General features: G+C 33.6%; 1 protein-coding gene across 2 annotated transcripts in view; it reads right to left on the bottom strand.

The window, feature by feature from the left end:
* The window catches only part of NOVA1 (NOVA alternative splicing regulator 1), a 149525-nt gene that overhangs the window by 100564 nt on the left and 33902 nt on the right, over window positions 1-15059 (bottom strand). Inside the window, exon 1 of one of the 2 annotated variants that reach the window (XM_045802636.2) lies at window positions 125-223. The exons of the other annotated variant lie outside the window; for it this stretch is intronic. The gene's annotated coding sequence lies outside the window, so the exon portion shown is untranslated. Of the gene's footprint in view, window positions 1-124; window positions 224-15059 lie in introns of those variants that run through there. 2 annotated transcript variants of the gene reach the window in all.

Genomic DNA, 15059 nt, shown 5'->3' on the forward strand with positions numbered 1-15059 from the left:
TTAGAGCCAGGGAGAGCAGCACTAAGTTTAACTGACCTCAATACATTTTTAAATGATGCTTCCCAGTTATTTGTTATTCTCTTATTGGGTTTTCCAGTCTAGGACGGGTACACAAGAAACTTACAGTCTATGTAGTACTCCTAGTCAGTTTCACTCTGCAGATGGCACAGTGGAGAAATACCTTCTGTACAGGACCATGTACAATTTCTTCTGCAGCTGTCAGCACCTAGGGGAAAGTGCGCTGTTAAACAGTTGCTGCGTTCCACCTCAGAAGTGGCTGCAATTCGGTGGTGGGTGAAGTGACTCCTGTACATATATACAGGGATGAAAAGTACTATAGAAAATGAAAATATTTAACAACAAAAGTGGCTGTCCAAAAACTGTGCCACAGCAAAACAGAATACATCATTCAGTTACAAGAGCCCTACACAGATGGGCTACCGTTCATTTAAAAATCCGATGTTAAGAATGATTGAAGAAAAAAGTAGAAATACAATTTTCAATTCACAATGTAACTATAAGTCAATGTTAAAACACATACGTTGAAAAATTAAACCCAAACATTGTATTCTGATTTATAACATTATTTCTATAGTAATTTACCTAATAAAACCAAGCAAATATATACAATAAGATTCTTCACTATGGTCAGCTAACTTAATGCTTTTGTTTTAGATGACAATTCAAGAGGAAGAAAACAAAATAGATGAGATATCAGAATTGAAGCATAAGTGACATGAAAATATCTTAAAAATGTAAGGAAACCCATTCTGAAATTCTGAATTACTTTATATAAAAAAACAATTTTATGAGATAACTAGTCTTCAACAACTAGCAATGGTTAAATTCATTTTTCATATAATAGAGCTTTAAAAGTGAAATCATACAAAATGACAGCTTTTCTTCTCCAGAGTCACACAGAGTTATAATCTAAATACAGTCTTCATCCTTAACTCATATCAATGAGTTAACTAAGTGCACAATAACTCGAATTCATTAACACAGAAAATTATTACCGTCTTACTTTTACTACAACACCCTTTCTACATAATTTATATTTGATGGAATTAAAAGATCAAATTAAAAAATTATTCTCTGAGAAATATCACTGAATCAATCACAAGGCTGGAAGGCACTGTCTTTCTAATTTTTTATCTCTAGGCTCAGCTATTATGTTTATGCTACTCTAAAGAAGTAACAGTTTACATTACTTCAAAATATTCACATTTAGATTCCTGAAGCAGATTGAGGGTTCTTTGAAGCAAAGCCCAACAAATCTGATGATTAAAAAGCATCCCATCCATCAAACTTCTGAATCTCACTTGCCATAACAGAATTTATGTATTTATTTTCACATACACTCAGTAGAGTTAGATAGTTGACAATTTCCTTTCAGCTTCCTTAAATTCTTTCTAGAATAAGGCATACTGTAAATAAATATTACTTCCCTTAAGTGACATAGAGGTAGTAGAGGAGGAAAAAATGATAGTGTTTGTCAGTCTCTTTATTAAAAGAAGACACAGATCAGAGATTTCTAATCTGGAGTCCAAGTATGGGATTTAGCTAATCTAGGAATTCTGCAAAATTTCATGCTAAAATAAAGACATATTATATGGGTCCACAAGCACATTTTTCTAGGGCAAGTGGGCCATAAGCTTTTGTGAGGTTCTCAAAAGGTTCTGTGACTTCCCCTCCAAAATTTAAGAACTACTGATAAGTGAAATGAAGACATTCAACCGAGTAGGAAGCAGTAATCATTTAAATTAAATGTGTAACTCTGAGCAGCTGTTTCTTCTTTTGTACTATGAGTAACAGATATAGGGATGTTTCAAAATCTAACGAAATAATTCACATAAATACATGGTACAATACCTGACCTATTATTATCAGTAATAGTAATAATTGCTCAAAAAAGCTATCTCAAACAACTAAAACTTCCTTATAGGGTCCCCTCTTTGTTTACTGCTACGTAACTTCATATTAGTTTTATTTAGCTGCGTCTTCTACTTTTATTTAGCTCTACCCTCTACAACATCATAAGCTATGTATTTCTATATTATTTTACATACAAAAATGTTAAATACAAGTTTTGGAACACTGCTGTGTATTCCTATAGTCTACATTTCCCACAAAGTTACACTGGTCCCTTCTATGACATTGTACTTACTTTGAACAGACTCAGATATTGAAAATATTTAGCTTCAATTGTTTATATAAAATAATTTCATTTCCTTTATCAGTCTCTCCTTTCATTCTCACAATATACAAACTGGGGCACCTGGGTGGCTCAGTCAGTTACGCGTCTGCCTTCACCTCAGGTCATGATCCCAGAGTCCTGGGATGGAGCCCTGTGCCGGGCTCCTTGCTCAGAGCGAAGCCTGCTTCTCCCTCTGCCTGCTGCTCCCCCTGCTTGTGCTCTCTTTCTCCCACTATCTCTCTGTCAAATAAATAAAGTCTTTAAAAAAACAAACAAAAAATCTAAATTTGAAGAACCTATTAAGGGAATCACATTTTCTGAAGAGGTTGTACAAGCAATACTCTTAACTTTCATAAATCATTTTCCCTATTCCTTTCAGTGTGTCTTTCTGAAGGTAAATGATTCAACATACATTCACACATGCACAACCCTTAAAAAGAATCTGCGAGTGATGACATCCATAGATTAGCCATACCCTTAAAATAAATTCACAATATTATAAAGAGCATTACAAAATAGTGTTTATGGTGCTCTTCAAGATTGCAGCAACTTTTCAATACTCATCAAAAATGACAAATGAATTTTTACCACATATTAAAGATTCTCAGTGAAGAAACTGAAACGTTTGCTTATATATGTACAAAGTAGCAGGATACGACAACTATGTAGTTGGTTCCCAATCATTTCAAATGGAAGGAACCTTTTCTAGAGTCTTCTCATGATAGGAGTTACAATTTATGCATTCGCACATTAATAAAATATATAGCAGTATGATAAAAAGGGAAAAGTCTTTTCGTAAAGGTAAAGGAGTAAGAGAGAAGCATATTAAAGCATTCAGAGTACTGCAACACAAACAGGAGTAGAATATACAGCACATGTAGAGGTCAGTGAGAAGGACAATAGGCAGAGGCCCAATTAGGCTAAAGAATAGTAGAATATTTTATTCCAAAGGGTGGCATCTTGAGAAGCATTTTACAAAAATCACTCTAGCAGCAGCATGGAAGATGAACTGAGGTATGGATGATTCAAATGGGATGACAACAATGGGAATATATAATTAGGAATAATCAAAAAAATCTATAAAAAACAAAAGTGTGCTACTATGTAAAAACACTGGGAGAGTAAAAATTGTGAGATAAGTCAAAGCTATTTCTAAAGTTTGAGTATAGAAACTAGCATTCCTTCATTCATTTATTCACTCAACAAAAAAATTAACTGTCTCCTAGGAGTCAAGTTCCATTTAAGACACTAAGTAAAGCACTGAACAAAGGAGCCAATAACTTGCCCTTTCAAAGATTATTTGCTAATGAAGGACACAGATAAGAAATAAACTATTAGATTATAATAAAATGTATGGAAATGCTTCAGGTATAAACCAAAAAAAAAAAAAAAAAAAAAAAAGCAAGTAATAGGAACAGACTGACAAACACTATTTTAACAGAGTAGTCAGCGAAAATCTAAGGAAGCAGCATTATGTAAACAAAGAATGAAATGACATGAGTCTTCAGACTATCTGGGGTAAGAACACTACATAGAAAAGAACAGTAAGAGCAAAGTTCTGAGAGGGGAACAAGTGATCAAAGTTTTAACCTAGTGTCACATCACATAAAACCTTGTAGACCATACATAAGGCCTTTGGACTGTTAAAAAAAAAAAAAAAGGTCTTATAAAAAGCCACTGCAGAATTTTGACTGGGGGAGTGATAGAACTTGTTTAATCTTTTATAAGGATCACACGAGCTGCTATGGAATTGATGGTAGCCAGCAAGAATGGAAATACAGTAGTCCCCCCTTATCCACAGTTTCACTTTCCACAGTTTCAGTTACCCTTGGTCAACTGCTGTCTGGAAGCATATGATCCTCCTTCTAACATATCATCGGAAGGTCAACAGTAGCCTAATGCTACATCACGATGCCTGTCACTAACCTTACTTCTCGTCACATAGGGGTTTTATCATCTTACATCACAAGATGGCTAAGCCCAGTACAATAAAATATTTTGAGACAGACCACATCCACATAATTTTTATTACAGTATATCATTATAATTATGCAATTTTATTATTAGTTTTTAATCTCTCACAGTGTCTAATTTATAAATGAAACTTTGTCATAGCTATGTATGTATAGGAAAAAACAGTGTACATAGCGTTCAGTACTATCTGTGATTGTGGGCATCCATTAGGAGTCTTGGAAGATCTACTCCTTGTTGGTACTACTGTACTAGCAAGACCATGGTGGAATTTACATAACAATATGAGGTGGGACTGGTAATCAGAACTCAAGACGGAGAACAAAAAATCATCAATCACGTATTTAACATTCAGAAGTCAGACCAAACATGTGAGGACCAACTGCTCCTCCATAACTGAAACATGTTTAGTTTCCAGAACTGCCTACCCATGTCTCACTTTGAGTGAGTCAACCAACTTGAGAGTTTGCTTCACTGTCTTAATGGAGTTGGACAGTGTTGTTGTCAAAGAATCTATATCTAGTAACAGGGGGTCCAAAAGACTGGCAAGAGGGAAGACTGTTATCTTATCTCTCAGTTGGACTTCCGCTTGCATTTACACTTGCTTACCATCCCATGCCCACTCCCTTTCCCCAAGCTTATTTGAGGAGAGGGAGAAAAAAAACCCAAAAAACCCTCAAATTGGGAAAGCGGGGTAGAGCAAACCAGAGTCACTATCTGTAATAGCAAAGAGCGACTGTGAAAGTAGCTGAGCTTGAGCTTCCAGACCATGGGGATCCCAGCAGCCAGAGGCTGTGAGTACACTGGAGACGTAAAAACTGAGAGAGAAGACAAGTGAGAACTGGATGGTGTGACACTACAAAATATCTCACCCCTGAAGCAAGTTTTACACATTTGCTGCATCAGGAAGCCGGTATTTGTCTCTCTTTCCCCACAGAAGGCATCTGGTCTAGTCAGTGTTCAGCAGAGGGGCAGAAATAGAAAAATAGAAACACAGAAAAACAAAAGCTCTTCCCTTTCCATCTCTCTCCTCCAGGTATCAGAACCCAGGAGAAGAAACAGGAATTTAAATGAAAAGCAGATCACTTTCCACTCACTGAAGTGAACAGGCTGAATGCCTAGATACAACTCCTTCTATACTCCAATCTCCTAGAAAAGCCGAAGTGGCACTGAGTAGAAGGGGGAAAATCTGAGTTTTAAATTGGGCTATGAGGTTAAAATTCAAACTAGTCAGATTAAACTGACTTTAGTAGATTAAAGTCAGATTAAACTGATTTTCTGAAGTGTCCAAAAAACTATGACATTTTCTTGAAATGAATAAAGAAACAAATAAAGTGACTTGACAAATCATAAACAAAGGTGCTACTAGAGAAAAATTAAACCATTCCATGTTTCCAACCCGACTTAATTCTCCATCTCAATTCATATTGTATTATGAAATGGTTAGCACCAATGAGCTAGTAGGTGATTTTGATTTCTTATCTCTCCGAAATATCTACCAATAGCAGGCTAAATGCCTGCATTAACAGTCTTACTTCTTATTCTCAAGAACACCTGGTAATGACATAACTATAGGCATTTTATAAGGACTTCCTCAGATTTTCCCCTTATAGAAAAGTTAAATACTTTGAACATTTATAAATAATTTTAGATCTTATTACAAAAACTAACAATTACTAGGTTGTATAGAAGCTAAAAAGTAAAACCACCTAAATAAGACCCCAAACTTAAAAGCTTGTAGAACAAAAAGGCTCTGGTGAAGCAAAAAGCAAAAAAGAAAGAAAAAAAAACCAGATTAGAATGTTTATTACTTTAAAGGAATACTTTCAATATTCACAATGGAGTAATCTAAAACACAATTTTAGAGAATATTCTGCTCTGACTCATAGCTTAATAATTCAGGACTTTCCCTCAAACCGAATCATGTTCTTTCCAGTCATTTAGTATTTAATGGGAATTCCCTAAAAACTCAGATATATCCTTTAAAATAAATTAAGTAGTATCAGTATTTTACTTGACTAAATTATACATAAACTTATCTCTGTTTAAATGTCACATTTTTAGAGAATTCAGGAACCTATTATATTGATGTTATTTTATAACACTTTATGTAAAGTTCCCATTTATTTTATAGTCATTCATCATCTTAAATTATGCCATGTATATTCAACATATATTTTATCAGTCAGTCCTTCTCAGAGATACAACATAATGAAAAGAAAATAATGTGAGTCAAAATTATAAAACTAAGTTCTATATTTGTACCTTTTTCTAGTTTATTTTTTAACAGGATATACGAATAAATATTATAAGTTGTAAATTAAATTTCAAAGTAAGAAAAATCATACAAACTCAAGTCATCCAAATTCACATGTTAATTCACTGTTAGTAAAAAATATTAGCCAGATTGTCAACACATTATTAAGGGGGAAGAACGTAGTTGGAAGACTGATACTACCCAACTTTGAGACTTACTAAAAAGCCACAGTAATCAGGACAGTGTGGTATTGGTTAAGGAACAAACTGATCAATGGAAGAGAACAGAAATAAATGCAAACAAACATAATCAACTGATATTTGACAAGGGAGCAAAAAAAAAATTCAATGAAGAAAGGATAACATTTTCAACAAAGGATGCTGGCACAACTGGACATACCCAAGTTAAAAAAAAAAAAGATTCTGGATGCAGATAATGAAACTTTCATAAAAATTAGCTCAAAATGAATCAAGACAAAGAAATAAAACTCCTAGAATATAACATAGAAGAAAATCTTGATGACTTTGGGATTGACAATGACTTTTTAGATACCAAAACCATAATCAGTAGAAGAAAAAAACTAAATTGGAATTCATTAAAATTAAAAACAACTTCTCTGCAAAGGAACATTGTTAAGAGAATTAAACAACAAGCTACAGGTGGGAAGAAAGTGTGCAAAACACACATCCAAATATACAAAAAACCAAATATACGAAGAACTCTTAAAATCCACAAATGAGGAAACAACAAAAAAATGGGCAAAAGATCTTAACAGATATCTCACCAAAGATATCTTACATATGGCATGTAAGCATATGAAAATATGCTAAACATCGTAAGTGTATTAGCTTGTTAGGGCTGTCATAACAAAGTACCACAAACTGGATGGCTAAAGCAATAGAAATTAATTGTCTCACAATTTTGGAGGCTAGAAGTCCAGAATCAAGGTCTTAGCAGGGTTGGTTCATTCAGAGGGCTGTAAGGGAAGGATCAGATTCCAGGCCTCAATCCTTGGTTTATTGATGGCAGTCTTCAGGTTTTCATGGAATTCTTCCTGTATGTATATCTCTGTGTCCAAATTTTCCCTTTATATAAGGACACCAGTCATACTGGATTAGGACCCACGGTAATAACGTCACTTTACCTTTATTAATTCTGTGAAGACCCTATCTCCAAATAAGATCACATTTTGAAGTCAGGACTTCAAAATATGGATTTGGGTTGGGGGACATAATTCAGCTGAGAACAGTATGTCATTAGGGAATTACAAATTAAAAAAACAATGAGATACTACTACACATCTAGTGGAATGGCTAAAATTCAAAACCCTGATATCAGCAAATGCTAACGAGGGTGTAGAACAACAGAAACTCTGTTTCATTGCTAGTGGAATGAAAAGTGGTTCAGTCATTTTGGAAAACATTTGACAGTTTCTTTCAAACTAAACATACCACATAAGCCAGCAACCACACTCCTTGGTATTTACGCAAATGGGTTGAAAACTCAGGTCCACATAAAAATCTACACACAAATGTTTATAGCAGCTTTCTTCATAATTGCCAAAACTTAGAAGAAACCAAGATGTTCTTTGATAGGTGAATGAATTAACAAACTGTGGTATTTCCATATTACAGAATATTATTCAGTGATACAAAGAAATGAGCTATCATGGCATCAAAAGACGTTAAAAAAAGCTTTAAATGCATATTGCAAAATGAAAAAAAGCCAATCTGTATGATTTCAAATATATGACATTCTGGAAAAGGCAAAACTATAAAGTCAGTAAAACAATCCATCAGTGGTTGCCAGAAATGCATGGGCGGGGGGGGGGGGGATGAACAGGTGGAACACAGAGGGCAATCAGGACAGTGAAATTGTTCCGTATGATATTGTAATAGTGGATACATATCACTACATGTATATGTAAAAACACAAAGTGAATTCTAATGGAAACTATGGACTTCAGTTACTAATGTATCAATATCGATACATAAATTGTAACAATTGTACCCCATTAATGCAAGATGTTAATAATAGGAGAAACAGTGTTCTGTACAGGAAAGGTAGGGGCAGAAAAGGGTAATTGGCAACTCCTTGGACTTTCTACTCAATTTTCTGCAAGCCTAAAACTGCTCTAAAAATTGAAGTCTAATAATTAAAAAAAAAGAAAAGTAGCTGTTTTATTAAGACAATCAAGAAGTGAAAGGTTTAGGATAATTACATGGAAATAGAAATAGGCCTAAAAATTTATCACGCAAATGATGACAATGTTATTTTTTCACCAGTTGTCATGAAAGTAAATTATGCAAGAGATACATTTTATCTAATTTAAAAATATGTGACTTGAGTGCAATGCAGGTAGAGAAACAATGGTAACACTGTTATGATGGCTGATATGCAAATAAGCTTATCAAGATAAAACTTTTTTGTTCCTCATTTTTCCACTGACATTCTTTTGTAAAGCTATTTTTTTATAGTCTTACCAAAAAACGTTTTAATTTTGAAGCTTCTTTTTCAAGTTATTGCACTTGAAATGGAACACAGTGAAGGAGCATAATAAGCATTTCATGTATTCAAAGTAAGAAATAAATTTAAACATACGGCTAACCAAACTTGCTTTCATCACACGCAAGTAACATTTCCAGTTTGTACGATCTCAGCACATATTAAGCTATATGTTTATAAAGGTAACTTATGCCACGAAACTCAATAAAATTGTCATCTATATATAGGAAAGCTGTATCTGGGAAACAAGGTTTAAATAGGCCAAGACATTTTGTTAGGTTTAATGTGCTATTTTAATTTCAGAAACCCAGATAATGCCATGGATTTAACAGTATCAAGAGTTTGAGGTTATATCTTTAAAAATATCCATGCTATACTTACTTTAATCATTCTAAAATTCCCTAGCTTACCTGATGATATGAGGATGGAACTAGGTGATATTGTCTCAGCAAAATGAAATAGAAAACTTCCGACTAAAAGAATGCAAGAATAAGTTTTTCCTCCCTGCCTACATATTACATGTCTTACTTGGACACAACAGAAAATTCATATGGACAAGTGAATTTTAAATTAACCATGACATGAATTTTCACCAAGAGGGAAATAGTTCTCTACCCTTTAAAATTTTTTTAAAAAAATTATTTTTTCTAAAGTGCATAGATCTGTAGATCTATCTATACCTCTGTGCAATACACTTTATCATGACTCTAAGACCATCCCCTAATTTAAGGATGCCAAAAATGTACATGCATCTTTCAGAACTCCTTATAATGTCTATATTGTATTTTATTATATTTAATAATACATGTCCTTGGTGGGAATGCAAGTTGGTACAGCCATTTTGGAAAACAGTGTGGAGGTCCCTTAAAAAGTAAAAAATTGAGCTACCCTACGATCCAGCAATCGCACTACTGGTATTTACCCCAAAGATACAGACGTAGTGAAGAGAAGGGCCATATGCACCCCAATGTTCATAGCAGCATTGTCCACAATAGCTAAATCGTGGAAGGAACCGAGATGCCCTTCAACAGATGACTGGATTATGCTGTGGTCCATATATATTATTATTATATATGGCCCTTCTCTTCACGAGCCGAGATGCCCTTCAACAGATGACTGGATGAAGATGTGGTCCATATATACAATGGAATATTACTCAGCCATCAGGAAGAACGATTACACAACATTTGCAGCAACATGGATGGGATTGGAGGAGATTATGCTAAGTGAAATAAGTCAAGCAGAGAAAGACAATCATCATATGGTTCCACTCATTTGTGGAATATAAGAAATAGGAAGATTGGTAGGAGAAGGAAGGGAAGACTGAAGGGGGGGTAAACAGAAGGGGGAATGAACCATGAGAGACTGTGAACTCTGGGAAACAAACTGAGGGCTTCAGAGGGGAGGGGAGTGGGGGATTAGGATAGGCCGGTGATGGGTATTAAGGAGGGCACATATTGTATGGTGCACTGGGTGTTATATACAAATAATGAATCATAGAACATTACATCAAAAACTGGGATGTACTATATGGTGACTAATATAACAAAATAAAAATTATTAAAAAAGTAATAATAATACATGTCCTTAAATGCAAATTTTCTCAAATAAAAAAGAATGAGTATTAGTTTCCTCTATCACAAAGTTATAGGAATATAATACTGAAATCATTCATTGTGATAATTTAGTAAAACTTTATTGAATAAGAAAATATACATTTGTTATCTATGCCGGGTAAAGACACAGGACAGAGACTATCAACAAAGTGATGATCTATCTACTGAGGTTTCTGGAGATAAAAATCAAGCAATAGCAGTCTTTACCCAATTCATAGAAAAATTAGAATAAGGGATAAAATTGCCTAATTTTGAGATTTTATTTAATTTTTAGTAGTTGGTAACTCCCTGCTAGTTGCCTATCCTATAACAGTCTATTAGTATAACATGGTAGTTATGACAGAACTTGGGGGCAGACTGTGAGCAAATCCCATCTTGGCCTTTAATTTTACAGGCAAAAAAAAAAAAAAATATATATATATATATATATGTATATATTTGCACGTATATGTATATATTTACATATGTATATATGCACATACACCTTTCATGTACATATGTATATGTTAAGTAATATAATTAATGTGTGTCTCTATATATTTATGAATATGTATATATGCATATATATACACACACATATATATGTACCACACATACATACATGCTTTGGGTAAATCACTTTATCTCACAGGATTATTATGTGAACTAATATACAGAAAGCATGCAGTTATAACTGTCCCTGGGTCACAGTAAGTTCATACAATTATTAGCTATTATTATTATTGTTGTTGCTCTACTAATGTTAAGTTTAATATACCAATGTTCCCAATGTTCTGAAGAATATGATTTACACATATTATATCATTCAAACAAGGTGAATAAGTTTGGAGACTACTGCAACTGAAACAGAAAAAAAGCATGGAATTTTGAAATATATTTGGGATTTTTAGAGGGAGTAGAGGAAGAACTGCGGGCAGGGAGTATCTCTTGTCACAAAATACTTTTAACTCCCTTGAATTTAAAATCTATTTGCATGTTATATGAGATTTGTGAGTAGAGATAATAGAATTGCATCCTATCCCAAACCTTCTTTATTCTTTAACAGCAGCAGCTGACACAGGAGAATAATTTCCTGTTTCGCTGTGCCGACAGTACATCGCCTAGATTCAGAAATTATATCCTCAGCAGGAAGGCAATAGGTTTCTGTCTATACTGAAGAAATAGATGGATAGAAAAATTACACAAATGGAAATGATTTATTATTATTAAAAAAGAAAAACCAAACTATATTGAATAGAGTTTATTTTTAGCTAGTAACATGCTAAGTAGAATTAAGTTTATTTTAAATTTCAAGTGTTTGACCATATTTTTAAAAAATAAAAGTTTTATCTATTCATAATCTTTAAATCCAGCAAACAAACATATTTCTACTTTTCCTGAAATTTTTAAACAAAGGAAAAGTTTTAATAAAATCAACTAAAACTTACTGGTCCTCTGATTTTATTTAGTTTTACCCTAGTGTGTAGAACACTGTGTCCTAGTTCAGACAGTAAATGCCATTAAAAAAAAAATCAGAAAAATGGTGGTAAACAAAAATTAATAGTTTATATTAATTTTGTGTTACCAGAAAAATTACTCTTCATTCAATAAGTAACTTCTATATGTACATTTGTGAGTATATCTATATGCAGTATATTTATAAACTACTAGGTTTTCCTCTAACTACTCCAGTGACTTGCCGTATTTAAGGTGATTTTTAAGTTGTACGTTAGTTTCAGTAACTCTAAATGTCATGAAGGTATTGTGGACTTCTGGTCTATAATGATAAAGTAGCAGTCTCAGATTCTAGAAGTTCCCAGATTCAAATCTTTCTGCCATTTACTAGTCATGTGGTATTAGGCAAATTACTTATCATTTTGTTCCCTCATCTATAAAATGAGGATAATAATAGTGTCTCTCTCTAACAGGATTTGTTTGAAGATTAAATGAAAATCTACATTAAAATACTTAGAACAAGTCTAGCACATGGTAAAACATTTGATAAATGTTAGTTGTTGTCCATATTAATAATAATATTACTATTATGGTTAGGTATGGCAGATTCAGCACACTCCCTTCTGAAATTCCACTAAAATAACAAAAAAGTGCAAAACAAAAGGACAAAGAAAATGGCAGAGAGACAACAGCAAACAAGAAATTAAACATGGTTCCAAAAATGAAAAACTCGGGCACAAGACTAGTGATTCAGCACAGCAGAGGAAGCTGAAAACTAAGTGGCAGGAAAAGAGCATGTATACAATCAAGATGATTTGCCTAAAGGAATCCAGAAAGTTAGAGGTAATTTTAACAGTGAATACTGAGGGATTCTCTAGAAGTCAATACAGAGAACATTTTCACACACAGGTGAACTACCCTATTCTACATGTCTTTCATTTCTAGAAGATCAGAGGGTTGAACGTTTTGAACAGAGACGTTCCTGACTTAGAACTAACAAGCATAACATAGATAGGAATTAAGAAACAAGGGTCAATTGGATCTGAACTGGTTCCTAAATGTTGGTAGGTAGATGTAAACCATCCAGAAAGAATATTTGCAGATTCACTGGAGAACATTTAAGATCCCAGAGAATAGACATATAGATATCACAATCTGGCATCTCCAAGAAAAATTCTGGCTCTTTGCTTAATCATCCTTACGAAGCCATCTAGGCAACAATTCTTGTCCCCAGACACACGGCTTCCAACCAAATCTGCAGTACCTCATTAAGTCAAGGTTTTCAGAAAAGTCTCCAACATGAAAGACTAAAATCAATATAAATAAAGTATTCAAAAGAAATACAATACAAAGAGCAGAAGATATCTTAAAAAATATTACCCTCATAGACATAAAAAATGATAATTACAGCCACAAAACAAGAACAATGTACTATGTAAAAAAAAAAAGAAATAATCAGAGAAACAGTAAGAACATTTAGAAAATAAAAATAGCTTAAATAAAATATTCAATTAAGCAGAAAGTCTAGAAAATGTCCTACTAAGTAGAATATAAAGAAATGAGAGAACAAAAAAGGAGAGAAAAGAGAACAGGAGCAATGCTTCATAATTCTAAGGAAAAATTATTTTAGAGAATACAATTTTATACATAAGCTAATATCCAATCAAAAGTGATGATGGGATGAAGATATTTTCAAGTAAGCAAACTTCTATGGCTCTTTACCAAGAAGAACCTGAAAAATAAAACATACTTCTGTAAAAAAAAAAGGGGGGGGGAGGAGTATGGGATTCAGGAAATAAAGGATCTAGCATGGGAAAATAGCTAGAGAAAGTCTCAAGACATGGTGAACACCATGTATAAGGAGTAGAAAGCAACCAATCTAGATTAAGAACATACCATTATAGAAAGAAAAGACTCCACAAAAAAAGACAAATTTGATACGGTGTTTAAAATCATATTTGAGCATTGAAAGAAATTACTGGTATGCATATAACATGTTGAAACATTTGGGGGAAAAATAGTAGGTACACAAAAAATAAGCAAATAAAAACCATGTAATTACTAACTGCAGAAAAAAGAAAAAGTTGTAGGAGAAAGGAGACAATTATAATGCATCACTTCACTCAAAAAGGAACAATATTTATAATATAATAGTGCTAACTTAATGCAAAATTATTGGATAAGTATGTTAAGAAAATGGAGTGATTACTGTGTAAGTGTATGAGAGAATGAAGTGACACAAATGTAAGAATAATCTCCAACTAATCAAAAGGGAAATTAATACTGAAAAAAATTGATAAATCAATAAAGAACAGTTTAAAAGTATTATTTAAAAATATGGAAATGCCATAAGAAACAGCTCCAAGAGTGCAAAGTGACTGCTTCTGGGGCACAGGGCTGTGGAAGATGGCAAGCAGTGAAACAGGGGAATGCATTATCTGGTTTCAAGTCTTTTTTTTTTTTTTAAGGTTTTATTTATTTATTTGACAGAGAGAGACAGCCAGCAAGAGAGGGAACACAAGGAGGGGGAGTGGGAGAGGAAGAAGCAGGCTTCCAGCGGAGCCTGATGCGGGGCTCGATCCCAGAATGCCGGGATCACGCCCTGAGCCGAAGGCAGACGCCCAACAACTGAGCCACCCAGGCGCCCCTGGTTTCAAGTCTTTTAATACTATTTTATTTTTTAACTTTGTGCACATGTTTAAGTTTTTAAAATCAACATAAGAAAGTAAATTAGATAAACTGCCTACTTACAAAGTGAAATAATACAGGATTGACATCAATTTCTAAATTTTAACATAGTAATACCTAAATTATCCAGCACCAGCACGGCTTCACATAAAAAGATCCAGACATGGATAGAAGCTTACACCTTCAAGTGACAAAACTTTCCTTTTTTCACAATTTTTTAAAGAGATTTTTTTTTTAATTACCACATATATTCTTGACTGATCAATTATCATTCCTTACCTTCTTGATGATTAGGTGTTATTGTGCATAGCAATTATCATACCTGTACCAGGACCTCTGGGGTATACAGAATACTCTGTCCTGCATTAAATAGCCCAGGTCTGCCTTTTTT

Source organism: Ursus americanus, chromosome 35 (assembly GCF_024610735.1).
Source record: "Ursus americanus isolate L20-20 chromosome 35, mUrsAme1.1.p, whole genome shotgun sequence".
Classification (NCBI taxonomy): domain Eukaryota; kingdom Metazoa; phylum Chordata; class Mammalia; order Carnivora; family Ursidae; genus Ursus; species Ursus americanus.